The sequence below is a fragment of the Lutra lutra genome, chromosome 6 (genome assembly GCF_902655055.1).
Source record: "Lutra lutra chromosome 6, mLutLut1.2, whole genome shotgun sequence".
Classification (NCBI taxonomy): Eukaryota; Metazoa; Chordata; class Mammalia; order Carnivora; family Mustelidae; genus Lutra; species Lutra lutra.
The window spans coordinates 103,271,097-103,284,485 of NC_062283.1; the positions used below are offsets into that span (position 1 = coordinate 103,271,097).

At 33.4% G+C, this 13,389-nt stretch overlaps 1 protein-coding gene across 1 annotated transcript in view; it reads right to left on the reverse strand.

The window, feature by feature from the left end:
- The window catches only part of PHIP (pleckstrin homology domain interacting protein), a 133,794-nt gene that overhangs the window by 119,195 nt on the left and 1,210 nt on the right, over positions 1 to 13,389 (reverse strand).

Genomic DNA, 13,389 nt, shown 5'->3' on the forward strand with positions numbered 1-13,389 from the left:
TTCCATCTTGCAGTATCTGTTATACTCTACCAATAGAAGAACATGAAAGGTATTTTTTTAAAAAGTTGGCTAACATTCATCCTTCTATGCTGAAGCCAATTAAGAGAAACTAATCTTACTTTTTATCATAATACATTCCTGTCACGAAGACAACACGGAGCCATACTGCCACACTGATAATTTAATACAACACAAAATGTAGCATACAGTAGTGTTAGTGGAATGAATACTTTAGTAAAGAGGTTCTAATATAAATTATATATACTATATTATATGCCTCTGAAAAATCCCGAGATAAATCTATTTGATTTTAATACAATTTCCCAAACTTGTTAAGCTATGGGTTCCCTTTTCCCCTAATATCTTTCAAACACTAGTATGATTAGCGCTAAGGAAAAAAGCATTTAGAAGAAAAGTTACCAAACTAGGAATTTTTAAAATTTTATTTATACTTTTCTCCAATCTTCCCTAAAATAATTTACTTAAAAATAAAATTTAAAGGAAAACTTCTACAATATTTATAGGGTCCCTTCTAGTTCTAAGTTGTATATAATTATTCTAATGTGATTTCTTTACATTGATCTAAGTTCCTTTCAAAAATTTTACTTTCACCATAAAGTTCATTATTTATTAATTTTAGTTTCATGATTATCCTGTTTTAGGGTCTTTTTGTAAAATACATTTCAGCTAGCGAACCTGAAAATCCTTATTGAGGAATCATTGAAGAATTCACAAAATATTATGAATCTACTTTTTCAGACTTAAGTCTTTCGTTGGTGATTTAGTGTATTTTTCAAAATCGACGTTCACTTTAAAGTTAGAAGAAATACTTTCAGTTCTTAAAATCTTCAGGCTTTCTGGCTTTTGAAACTTATAACCTGATCCCTCTGCTGGAAACCTTTTCTTACCTGTCCACCTCCCCACCTTATTCTCCTTCATGTCTATACCTCACTGACCTCCATGACCTATTATAAGACTTCTGTCCCTTCTTTTTGGACACCCTATCTTTTTGTTTCCATGGCACATTATACTCCTTCCCAAAACGTTCTTTTACCCCACTCATCAGTGCTCTGTGATACTTTTATCATATTAATTGTTTTTAATATATTTTTATATCTAGACTCACTGGGAATCTAATGATAATTACAATCCTCTTTGCCTAAAAAACACAGATAAAGGCCCTAATTCTGTCTTGTCATTTTGGAGGTTCCTGAGACCCCTGCAGTATCCTAAGATTGCCAATTTACTTGTCCATGACCTGTATTAGAAGATATGGGATTAGATCTTATTTACCTGTCTACCCAGTACCTAATGTAGTACTTGTAGTTAAATGTTTGTTAGGTTAAATGAACACATGACAATATGCAGTAACTACTGAATTTTCCTATTCTATCTAGCCATTAAACCATTAAGTTCTTAAGGTCCAGGATCCCAGAGCCCAGTTCCACACCCTATTTCCTCTCACTCAATACTCTTTCCTTTAACAGTTATTATACCAATGATTCCCAAATTTGTATCTATACTCTACGCTTGCGTATCAAACTTCCTTAAAACAACTCTCTTTGGAGTCCCAAAACCTCCTGAGCTCAATATATGCAAAAATGAACTCATAATCTTGTCAACATCCCCCACTCCCAAAATGTACCCTACCTTGACAAACGACACCACCATCCATCCAGCCTCAAACCAAGAAGTCACATTTTTTTACATTGTCTATTATTCCCTTCCACATCATTCTTAACATCCGAGTAGTCACCAAGTTCAACTGATATTCCCTTCCTATTCTTAAACTCATCTACCTCTCTATCTCTGTAATAATGATCCAATTTCAAATCATCTTTGCAATAAACTCCCATTTTTGCCACATCCACTCATACCTCCTACACCTCATTCTATATATATATAATCTCTTCCATTCCAAATCTGTTCTCTATATTGCAATCATAATGCCCTTTCTAAAACCTTTATCCAGTGAAGCCATCCCTATGTAAAACACTTCAGAGACTTCCTTGCTCTTTGGCCATCCAATTCCTTAACATGGTCTACAAATCCTGAAAGGCAAGTATTGTCCACTTGTACTTTGCTCCATGTGGCACATTCCCAACCCTACATGCTCTACCCCTACTTTTCATATTTAGACATCCTGGCCTGCCTTCAGGTTCTTTACCTGCACTCTCTGTCAGGCTTTTCCCATGTGGTACACTCTCTACCTTTCCCACCATCTCCTTGCCCAAACAACTCTTTTATTGTGCTTCAGATCTTCCTTCCAGTGTAACCACCTTTTCCCTTTACTTTACCAGTCTAAGTGTATTATCTTGGCTGCATGCTCTTGGTGACTTTTCCATAACATGTACCAGTTTATGATTATACATTTAAAAGTTTAATAATTTGATGCTTTTCTTCTTAACTTTACCATTAACTAGAAGACAGTAAGAACCAGGTTTTTTTAAATTTAATGCTTTTTTTCTTAACTTCACCATTAACTAGTAAGAACCAAGTGTTCTTTTGGTCCCAGCTGCATCACATACACACAGTCACCTACCCACCCATCCACTCAATACACACTTTAACAACAACAACAACAAAAAACACTGATGAAGACTTTCTTTTGCTACCTTTTAAAACATTATTCTTAATGAATATTATCCACATCACTATGGTCAATAAAATGTAACAACAAAAATTTTAAGGAAATGAAATGGTTTAAAAAAGATTAAAATGGTTCATTTATGGCTATATATATATAGTCTTTAATCTCCAAAGTAGTAAGAATACCGTATCTTTAATATTAACTTAGGATTTTTAGTTTGAATGGACTTTCATTTGTTTATACTAATAAATAACTAAAAGGAAATGAAAATGACAAGGGAAGTCAGATATTGTAATAAAACCCCTTATCCAAAACATCTGTATTTGGATTCTCGGTAATTGTACACTATTACTTGGAAAAAACAAAACAACATCCTCGATTCTAATATACTGATTACTTTCCATGACCAGTGATGCTTTAAATTTCTTAAGATATTCAACACATAAAAAGTATGACCAAATTATTATAAAGTTAACCCTGATAAATCTTAACACTACCATAGCTAACATATACTGACTGCACTCTAAATGCTGTCGTGTTATAAGTTATACATATAAAAGTTCAGCTCATTATTTTAACAATCCTAAGAGATCTGAACTACTACTATTATTTCTATTAATAAATTATTGTGCAGTAAAATAAAACAAGGTTCCTAAGATTACACACATTTAGTGGATGGTGGAGGTAGGAGTCAAACCAAGACAGTATATATAACTCCAGCCCTCATTCACACTGCCCGTAGTACCTGTTGCCTTAAATATAAATACATATATATATGTATATATATCTATTTCAATATTGAAGTAAGCTAAAAAAGAAATACTTTGCATAGTTTTCAACACAGACATTAAACTGAGACAGAAAAAGAAACATTCTAAAGTTCATTTTCACTACTAAGCAAACTGCTCAAAAGCACAAATTCCCACAGGTAAAGGATACCTATAAGTAAAATAGCTAAGGATAGAAAATAAAACTACGGTAATAGTGTGACAACCCTAAATAGTCTCTCCCACAATGGCTAAAGGAAATCAGTATGATCAACCCTACCTTTCTCAGTATTTCTAAGATTAAAATTTTAAACTCAAAGCTAGAAGCAAGGTTTAAACAGATTAAACAAAGGATTAATATCATAAAATTTGATTATTCTTAAAATAATGCTATTTATCAGCTGTGCTCCAGTTCTTAAATTTTCATAAACATTTCGTCTCTCCCATTCAAGATACACGAGACTGTTTTATGGATGCAAATTCTGATGCGATCCCATGGAGATTCACTCCTACACCAGGGGGTTAGTCAGTCAGAGCTTTGCTAAATTTCTCATACCCCCACCCCCACTTCCAATCCCTTTTGAGAATCACTTGATATGATAACAACAGTCTTTGAGTTAACTGTCCATAATTAACGGTTAAGGTTAAAACCTGAATTACAGGTATTTCTTTGTAAATACGTTATGATATCTATTGCAGAGGTCAGCAGACATTTTCTATGATAAATATTTTAGGCCTCTTGGAGACAACTATCTGTCGTACATACATAATTTTACCAACTCCTTAAAACCGTAGTTAACTTTAGCTTCAGGGCCTTAAAAAAGTTTCCTACACAATTTACCTGCAGCAACCATAGTTTACCATTCCTATCTAAACAACTGGCTCTATCAATATTTCCAGTAGCAGGGGTAACAGAATTCTGTGAAAGACAGGACTCTGTTCATGCCTTGTCCGTCTTGGCCCAAATCATAAACCTGTATCACTCTTTTCTCAGGCTGATAAAAAACATTTCTAGAATTATCAATTACAATTTGAACAACAGGATCCTCTTCTGAAAATGTGAATTACAACAAGAAAGGAATAAGAAAAGACTGAGTGAGATCTTTGAGTAGTTTATTTTCCTGCATCTTCAGTTAAAACAATCTGTTTCTTCTTGCTTTGCTACTTCATATAAACAGTGGTTCTTTCCGGCCAAGAAAAATTTGCCATTGTCAATGGAAATTATTGTTAAAAGGTAAATTTTATCAGTGGGGGAAAAATATAAAAAATCTGGAAGCCACTGCATTCCACCAGACATCCTGTCATTAAGAACTCTTACTCAATTTTTAAAGAAAAGGTCAGTAGTTTAAGAGGTCTAAAGTCAAACAGTCTAGGTTTAAACTTGCTGAATGCAGGGGAAAACATTTACTCTACTACTCAATATCCTATTCTACAAGACTGAGATTGCCAAGTCACCACCTTAGGGGTACTCATAGTAGGTGACGTAGGAGTTGGCTGTCACTTTTTTTTTTTTTAAAGGATTTTATTCATTTATTTGACAGACAGAGATCACAACTAGGCAGGGAAAGAGAGGAGGAAGCAGGGTCCCCGTGGAGCAGAGAGCCCGATGTGGGCCTCCATCCCAAGACCCTGGGATCATGACCTGAGCCAAAGGCAGAGGCTTTAACCCACTGAGCCACCCAGGCGTCCCGGCTGTCACTTTAATTATACTCCATATTACACACTATGTTGTTCTTTCACGTTGAAAATCTTTCTAGACCTACACAGGGAAAAAACATTTTGGAAATCTTTTTAAGGACCATTCCAAATGAGGTTAGAGCAATGTAACTCATTAAACTACTTGATTTACCTGTGTGATCTAGAAATGTAAGTCCTTTTAGCATATAACTTTTAGCATATAAGAAGTTCCTATGAAAATAAGATCCACCAAATATCTGATACTACTACGTCCTGAATACCTGATTGTTCTAAAAATGTCAGTTTATCGTATCTGTTTATTCTCTAATTTGTTCAGATCTGAAAGGCTAGTTACTTCTCTCCACTACAGTTCTGAGGTCTAAAAAGTCAGCTTAATGGAATACAATTATTATTATTATTATTTTATTTATTTACTTGACAGACAGAGATCACAAGTAGGCAGAGAGGCAGGCAGATAGAGGGGAAGGGAAGCAGGCTCCCCGCTGAGCAGAGGGCCCGATGCGGGGCTTGATCCCAGGACCCTGGGATCATGACCTGAGCCAAAGGCAGAGGCCTTAACCCACTGAGCCATCCAGGCGCCCCTGGAATACAATTATTTTTACAACTATCCTAATGTATAAACAAAACCACAAATTTCAAAAACCTTTTTTGTTATTAGTCATTTCCAAGCCTATTTTTAAAACCAGATCTCAAATTCTCAAAACTTCCAACCTGTAATTATAAATCTCTTTTCATTGTTACAAAGTAAATGTTAAAATTACATCTACAATCTTTAAAAGCAAGTTTACATTTTCTGAGCATTTTTTAAAAACTTTAATAGTTTTCCACATAGAAAAATTACAGAATACTTTACTTTGTGCTAAGCAGTCTCAAAATTTATCCTCACAAGCAAATAAGGTTGAATTTTCCCCATTTCACAGGAAAAGAAAACTGAAGTCCAAAGGTTACAGTTTTTCCAAAGTCATACATTTAGAAAGTAGGAGAAATTAATATTCAAGCCCAGGTGTTCTGATTCCAAGGTTACTGTTATTCTCCTTACATTAAAATTTCCTTCTCAAAACTTTAGTCCCTACCCCACTATCACACAGGTCTTATGATTACACACTTAATAGGACCTACATAACCATTTTTCAAGTAAAAAACCTCTAATCTGCATAACTATTCTCAGAAGGGCTCTTATGTGCCTAAAAAAATAATAAAATTAATATAGAATCTTATTAAATGTCAAAATTAATCTTGGTGGTCTATTTACTCTTAATTTTCAACAAACATGCTTGAAAGACTGTCATCTATTAACAATTTAGTCAACGACCTAAGAATTCATTTAGATAGTAAATCGGCAAGTATTATCAATTATCAATACAAATATGTCTTTTAAAGAATATCCACAGTGCTCTTCCAGATTTTATTCATCACAACCTGACTATATTTTGCTACCAAAAAAAAAAAAAAAAAAAAAAAAGCAGCACTTGGATGGCTCAGTGGGTTAAACATAGGTCTTCAGCTAGGGGTCAGGTTCCCCTGCTCAGCAGAGGGCCTGCTTCACCCTCTCCCTCTACCCCTCCCCCCTCTATGCTCATACTCTCTCCTCACTCACTCTCAAATAAATAAATAAAATCTTTAAAAACAAAAACCAAAAAACAAAATCTCTATCCAGAATTCAGGTTTCCACAAACTACAAAAGATACTCTATAAAAGTTAATTTAAAACACTACAAAATAACAAAATTTAACTTTTTAAAACAACACATTTTGAAGTTTTGTTTTTAAACCAAATCATATTTTCTAAGCAAAATTTGTGCAGTAAGAAATCCTCTTCAAAACATTATTTACTAAAATAAAAAATTCAAATAGATTGTTGGGAAAATTGTCTATCGATTTAAAGATGGAAAATTCTTAAACTGTTTATTCTTAAAATGCCAATATAATACTCTTAAGAGAATGACCAGTTTCATTTTTAGTAATGTTTCGGTTTCAAACAGTACACTCAAAATAACTAATACCACACATACAATGGCAGTGAAGTTGTTTTAAAAAATGTGTATTTCGTATGTGACATGGTGAGTGCTCTGAAGTAAATAAGCCTGATGATTCACAGACCTGTACCCCTGGAGCAAATAGTACATTATATGTTAATAAAAATAATTTTTAAAAAATGTGTATTTCTCTGAGTTGCTTAGAATTTATTTCCTCACCCAAAATCTAAACCACAATCAAATAACACAAGCTAAATATTTCTTATATTTATATCATAACCTCTCCTAGGAGACTATGTGCCTGTTCTCTGTCCCTGATAGAGACCAAATGGGTCATGCCACCATGACCATAGGCCATCTGGAGTCTAAAATACATGATTCTTTATGTGCTTTCTTGATAGTAGGCTGTTATTATCCATGCTACCACAAATAACCTAAGCTTTACACTACAAATCTCTTATCTTTTACAATTTAGTTTTAACTTAAGAAGGTGCATTAGATTATGTTGCTAACTGCATTTTCTTAGTATCAAAAAATTCTCCAACCATCCTTTTCCTTATCTATAATTCCTGAGCTCAAACAGGCTGCATCTGGGTATGTAAGGCATGATGACTGCCTTTTCTGTAGTGACCAAAGGTTTTCACATATTTCACTCTTCTATAACATAACTTTGATTTTTTAGCACACTGAATTCTCAAATTCCATATGGAAAAGAAGTATTACCATTTTCTCCAATCTATTATAAAATACTTAACAATCTTCTATATTCCATATGCTCAGTAACATATATTTATTCATTCCATAATTATTAATTTTCACAAATTACTTCTAATTGTACTTCTAAGATGTCCTCTCACAAAATAAAAATTGATCACCTTTACACATTTTAAATTTAGTTCTAAAATTTTAAACTTGGTTCCTATTATATTATAGCCTTTATTACTTTTATTTTTTTTTAAGATTTTTTTTTTTTTTTATTTGACAGAGAGAGATCACAAGCAGGCAGAGAGAGAGGAAGGGAAACAGGCTCCCTGCTGAGCAGAGAACCCCATGCGGGGCTCGATCCCAGGACCCCGGGATCATGACCTGAGCCGAAGGCAGAGGCTTAAACCACTGAGCCACCCAGGTGCCCCTAGCCTTTATTACTTTTAGATGTAATTACAAAAGCCACTTAAATATCTTAAAAGAAAAATACTCAAAATGAAAAAAAAAAAAAACCAGAAAAGAAAAATACTCTCATTTTAATGCCTGACTTTCTTGAATTCAATTAAAGTTCATTAAAATGATTACACTTAGTACTCTGTTAACTTCCATTTTGCTTAATATTACAGATACTTTTCTGTCAATCCAGAAATTTATACAATATGAACCAGTATTTCTTGTCCAGAACAAGTTGTCTAGGATACAATTTTATTTGTTACAATTCTGTAGTGACATGATAGATAACTACAAAATTTGGGAAAAAGAAAAATGACTTCAGTAGACTAGAGAAGTTTCTAGATTAAAAAAACCAAAAACTTACAGTCTGATGAAGAAATTGAGTGGATTAAAAAATTGGCATTCACAGGATTTATTTAACCTAGTGCTCATTTAAAGATTAATTCAAAAAGTCTGTATTAAGCTATTTAAAACATACATCTTTAAACCAGACTGACAAGACAAAACATCTCCTGACAATTTCAAAAACACAAACTATCATGAGGAGTTTAGTTATACAAATCTCTGAACAGAAGGAGACAGAAGCAAGGGCCAAGCTCCATTCACATATTCCTAAATGTCATCTGATTACCAAAAGATACAAAAGCTTTATATATTCTCTAATCTTGGATATTTCAACCACCCAAACATTTCTTAATGTTAATTAGTCCACAAAACAGTCATAGAACCACTATATTATAGACCACCAATATTTTTCTAGAATTCTATCTACAATGCTTTAAAAATTATTTATTTTTGGTATTTATTATATATTTTTCTTTGTATCTTAGGCTTACTTATTTCATCCTTGGACCTATAACACAATTATACTATCAGTAATTTCTGAAGGTTTAAGGCAGTCTTTTTTACACTGTAGCTGCTATGTTCAGAAAATTACGCACACTTGTTTCTGGAATAAACCTGTTTTTTTTTTAAACTTTCACGCATTAATAAAGCTATAACTGGAAATTTTACTACCATGACTAAAGTTCTAATAATAGCAAACACAAACCCTTACATAGTGCTTCATTTGTGCCAGTTATCACTCACAGAATCCTACAAAATAGGGGCTATTAGCCCAATTTACAGACTGGGGTAACAGACTCCTGCAGTACTATACTGCCTCATAACAGTCATGTAAAATACCATTGTGTAGTTGTTGATGGGATAATCCAACTCCCCCTTATGTTCAAGAACTTTACAATTACTGAGGAGTATAAAGAATTTAACAGGTATTTATTCCATTTAAAAATCTCTGTAAATGCTTCAAACTTCTTAAAATAATGGCACATACCAGTAGAACAACTGCATGGATAAGAAAAGACACTTTGCCCAGTTCAGCCCTTCAGCATGTACCATTTTCCTAACACATAATGTTGTTCTTGTATTGTTCATTATAAGGATTATGAGATATTAAAGCCCTACCTTGGAGACTACCAAGCCAAGCTTACCATTTTACTGATATTCTCTAAAAAAGGAAACGAATTCTACGCACATTCACTTCATTATTTGTCACCCCCCCCACTCTCAAAATTGCACCGGTTAGGTTTTAAAAACACCATATTATCTATCTTTAATATAAGACAGCAATACCTCATTCAAAAACTTATTTTTCTCTTAAAACTTGTTCCCTAATTTTCCATTAATCAGTATACTCTCAATACATGCACACTTAAGATATATACTTAAGTATATCCTATTCAAGGTTCTTTTTTTCTGAATTTAAGACCAGCAATAATTTATGAAAACTGGTACTTAAACCATGAAGAGAAACATACTAATTAGAGAATAAAGAGGTAGTCTACAATGTGGTTAGTGTCCCCAAAACATGCATCTATCTCTAAAAAGATATGATATTACAACCTAAGAACAGCACACAATTTTCTAATTCGCATGTTTTCTCCCTATCTACTTTTTTGTGTTTTGGATAATCAAAAACAAAATGAAAGACCTGAGTTTTAGAGACTATTTATCCCTATTTCTAGTTCAAAATCAGATTTTCAGATTAGAAAAAATTTCAATTTACTTATTTTACAAATGAGGTAACTGAGACCCAGAGAAATCCCATGACTTGCTTGAAGTAACCCGCAAGCTAACTGTTGGCAGGGCTAAAAATCACAATCCTTATCTCCTGATTCCCATCCTTTCACTTGAATAAATTTTTAGTAAGTAGAATGATTTTACAAAAAGCAAATACCGCTACAAAAATTAAAAATTAAAATAAGAATTATATTATCTTAACAGATTAGCAAAACATGAACCCAGTTCAAAAAAAAAAAAAAAGCCCTGTAAGCAAGAAATGTAATCAAAATTCTGAATTTAGTAAAAATGCTTAAAAATTCTGCCTCATAAGCATACAATCACCACTAATTAAGGTGACAACCAGACAGCAAAACTTAATAAACCAACTAATTTCACTATTCAAACAAATAAATGACAAAACTTTCTCTTTGGTTCAAAAATTAGTTGAGTTTTCCTGTTCTACAAAAAGTTAGCCACCAATGCATGGCTCCATTTAAAAAATTACAATTCTGATGAAAGCTTATAATATGCCCTCTAGCTTTAAAATCAACATATATTTTAAAATGTAAAATCTAATTAAATATACACCATAAGAGACAAAAAAATTCAACTTCCTATTAAATTCCATTCACTGTTTAAAAATGTTTTAAATCTTTAGATGGTAATACAATCATGTTTTATCATAACTATCAATCACACTTGAAAGAAGAACATCTTTTTATCTGTAAACCTTTAATAAAACTACTCTTAAAACTCTACATTCCTCTTGGTCAAAACTCAATCACTCTGATTTTATTTGTAGGCTGAATCCAGATACTGATCTATGCTTGTTTTTAACCTCCCAAGTACAAATATTATACACCATCCTAAACAGCTGTAATTTGTGATTTCCTAAAAATGTCAATCTGACATATAAATTCTTCCATTTAAAGTATTGTTCAATTTATCAGTTAATGTAGCAACAAATTTCCAAGTACAGGTAGACACTACTGAAACCACAAACAATAATTATTATTTTTATTTAACTCATCAAAACAAACTTAAAATCAATTATTAAGTAAATTCATATTCAACTGAAAGCAACTTAAATGTTTTTTAGGTTATAAGAACTAATTAAGACAATAGAGAACACTATACAAGAGATTTTGCATGTGCTCACCTAGACATAAAATTTTATGATCCTACTATTAAACAAAAATGTGCTCAGATACCTAGTGTTCTAAAATGTGTTAGAGCTGATTCTCAAAAAGTCAAAGTTAAGCCAAATACCCACACACCTAGATATATAGTTTGGTGGATATAAAAGTACTCCAAAATATGTCTTGTATCCAGTAGACACCGACTGACTAACTTGCTAAATGAATAAAAAGATAAAATGAACCAGAGAACTCTAAACTTTAATGAGAATTCTTAACTGTCTTAGTATTGACAACATGACTATTCCAGTAAAAAGGTGAAAACGCTCCAAGCAAGAAAATCCACTTCCATGCGAAATAGGTGGCTTTTGAAAACATATTACTAATGAAGACACTACTTATTTTCCTAAGTCTCATAAAGACAGGGAATATGAATTTACTTTATTAATACCTGAGAGATGAGAAACCACCCCCCAAAATTAAAACACTGGTACCCCTGTTTTTACTAGAGAAAACAAAATGATATTCCTACAAACATCAGACATTCCCATAATTTGACAAGACACCATTAGTGACTTCATTTTAAAAATATATTATTACTAAGAGTTTCCAAGGTAAGAAAACACAGCAATCTTCAATGACGGGGGTTTGTGGGTTTTTATGAGATGCAAAATGAGTTTTGTAAAAGGAAATGCAAAAAAGTTTTATAAAATCTGCCCAATTCTTAAAAACGGAATATTATAATCTCTATCATTTTTTCAAGTAAGAAGGAAGACACTGAATTCACTTAAGGATTTTGTCAAATATTTACCCCCCCCCCCCCAACAAAACATTGCAGGTACTGAATCTTAAGAGTTTATTTCAAACTCCATTCATTGTAGCAAAGTATTAAATGAAACTAGGCTAATTACTATTTGAAAACTAACAAAGTTGGAAACAAACACTGCTAAGTTTCCATTGGATTTCCTAAACCTGGTTCCCTTCTTTCAACATCTGTGAGCACTTAACAACCCACATTAAATCATAAAAGATTTAGACCGAAAGTTAGAGGTTCTATATCCAAACGAAACAAAAGCCATCAAAATCCTGTCATGCCTTCACCTCACAGAAGACATCCAATTCTCAAGTAGCTGGAACTTCCTAATCGTTTCACAAGCCTTCATGAAGTAACATTACTTGTTAAAACTACCTCAAAACATCAGTTCCGAATCAGTTGCACCGCACAGATTAAGCGCTCCCCGCTCCCCACCCCTCATCCCTAGCCGCCCCCATCCCCTGGCCTTACGACTGCTCTAACTGCCCAACACACACACACATTCATACAAACAACCCATATCAATCTGGGAGAAAGAATATGGAAAATATAACTACCGATTACAAATACTTTCCCAGTCCACTAATTGGTCCACTTCCAGAAGACAATTCTTAGACATTACTACACATACTCACTTTGAAAACCCACAAAATTAAGAATCAGGTATTTTTCAAGCTATTAAACACAATATATTCCAATATAAACTGAAAAACTTTTACTTGCCCGGTTCCGCACCACAATAAATATAAGGGTAAAAACCAAAACTTTTCAGTGGCCTCCAATAATAGTTTTTAACTGAAGAAGCAGCATAATAACAAGAGAATTAGCAAAATAAGAAAAAGTTGTTACACTTCTGGCTTTTGGAGTGTTAAACAGGCTTTTACACTTCTGCGAATGTGTTTTGGTAAAAGCAAGATGAGCCTCTGGCCAACTACCATCATACAGCTGAACCCCTCAAACAAAAAACCTAAAGCTCTAAATTTAAGAAAAGCAAAAGAATCGAAAGAGAAAAAAAAAAAATAATAACGCCTTGCTACGGTTCCGCAGTGGCTGAATAGTCTGCTTGTGAAATGCTAATGCCACTTCGGAGCAGTTAGTCACCAGCTATTGTGTGGGGCAGGAGAAAGCCGAGCCGACCGCGCGTGCAGAGCGAGCAAGCGAGCGAGCAAGCGCGCCCTCCTTCCTCGCGC